A 2025-nucleotide genomic window follows, 5' to 3' on the forward strand; every position below is an offset into this window, starting at 1 on the left:
TGCCTGCCTTGCTGCAACATGGGGACATGAGCGCGGCTCGGGGTGCTGCAAGCTGGGGTACAGCCCCAGGAAAGCTTCCAGGATCACAGCTCCCTGAAGGATTTGGGATTCCAGTGGAGGTGTGCATATGGCTGGGGATGGAGCGCAGGAGCATCACTACCTGCTGGAGCTCCCAGCCTGGTGCTGTGCCCCTGGGCAGATCTCTGTGAGTTCCTCACGCCTCTATATGCAACACAAGTGATGGTGCAGGTCAACAGGAGCTCAGAAAAGGAAATCAGAAGTCATTGCAATGGATGCACCAAGCACCGACAGCACCTGCCCTCAAGGAACCAACAGCAGCAGAGAGCGTCTTAATTAAATGGGACCACGAAACTCTTGAAGTTCTGAAGAAAACAGTCAGACAATCATCGAGGACAGCTCAAATACATCTGTGCTCTCGCTGTATAATATTCCTGCACGATTGCATTGTTGTTGATTATGACAAACGAAGCCAGAGATCAAAAGGAACAATAGCCTGTACTCAAGGATATCTGTATAATACCCGAAGGATGTTTGTGCAGGTGAAGAAGGAGTGAAGCATTGTTTCACCAAATGGTAATTTCCCTGCATCTCAAAGAACGAATCCCATTTGCTAGTCAGGGGCATAATTCAATTAAGAGGGAGAAGGAGTAACATCTCTTAGAATGGGATGCGAATCGCACTGAGGAGGAAAATGCCTTTTGGTCCTGACACGATGATTTATTTCCTACTCAGTATCTTGCAATTCCTACAAGATAAGCCAAGACTAGAAATTACTGTATGTATATGGGGGCTGTGTGTCTGATCCTCTTTATATTCCCTTCTTGACTTTGGCGCTGTGCGTTCCTTATCTCTTAAGAGGTCAGCAGTGCTAACGGTGATACTTCCAGCAGCAGGGGGCTGTGTGGGCCCACCCAAGGGCTCGCAGTGGATCCTAGAGCAGCACTTCTTCTATTTAGAGGGATTTTTAGTTAATTGATTATTAACAGTTTGCTTTAAGGAGCTCAAGATCTACCTCTTCTCATCATCAGGAACAGCATCTTCCTTTCCAGGCCCTTGCTCACGCTTCAGATTTCCAAGCAGACCAGGCATCTGGCAGAAGGAGCCAATTAAATTATCCATAGCACCACTGCATGGCATTGTGATCTTCTGCAGCTGGGTCAGAACGCTGCACGGCTGAAAGCCAGTCCAATCTGAACTGGTTACATTTTTATTTTACATATCTCCCTTCACTCTTCTTCCCCATAACACGCTCAGATTCTCATAACGATGTCAGCACTTCACATCGCTCTCCTTCCTCCCTCCTTCCCTCAGACCTTCCTGCCCATACAAACTGCCTGATTCGCAGTGCCTTCTCGGCACTTATTTCCTGGTGAGAGCACTGTGAAATCCATCTCCTGGCGCAGGCAGGCAGGTGGGGAGGCTGGGCCACCCCAGGAGGGAAGGGGAAGCAGCGATGCTGAGGGGGGTGCTGAGCCTCAGCCCTCACCCCACGGCTGCTGTACGATCCTGGGGTGGGCAGCGATGAACTCCCGGAGCCCAAGACTTCCAGGCTCCAAGTTTTATGCCCGCACTGGAAGTTAATGTAAATTCAAGAACAAAGGCATTCATATTTGTCCTTGCATGTCAAGGATTACTACTACTGGAAGTGTTTTCTATTATCAGCTTGTCACTTTCTCAGCTCTTTAATCTCCTCTGCCTGCTCAATGCCTTTCCCACCGCAGCCCCAGACCTTCCCCCCGTCCCTTTCCCAGTGGGAAGCCGAAGCCCGGCGCGATGCCCCCGGTGCCGCAGCCCCGGATCGCGGCCGCCCATGTCCCGCCGCAGCCCACACAAGGCAGGCGGAGCGGCGAAGGCAAGGCACGCTCGCACCCCTGAAAGAGCGAGGACGGTGGTCCATTCAGATCCCTAACGAGATCATTACCGCTAACTAAATACAAACCTGACCCCGTGACCCCCTGGGAAATCGGGCGGCCCCGCGCCAGGCATTCACCAGCCGCCTGCCCG

The sequence above is a fragment of the Meleagris gallopavo genome, chromosome 2 (genome assembly GCF_000146605.3).
Source record: "Meleagris gallopavo isolate NT-WF06-2002-E0010 breed Aviagen turkey brand Nicholas breeding stock chromosome 2, Turkey_5.1, whole genome shotgun sequence".
In the NCBI taxonomy this organism is placed as follows: domain Eukaryota; kingdom Metazoa; phylum Chordata; class Aves; order Galliformes; family Phasianidae; genus Meleagris; species Meleagris gallopavo.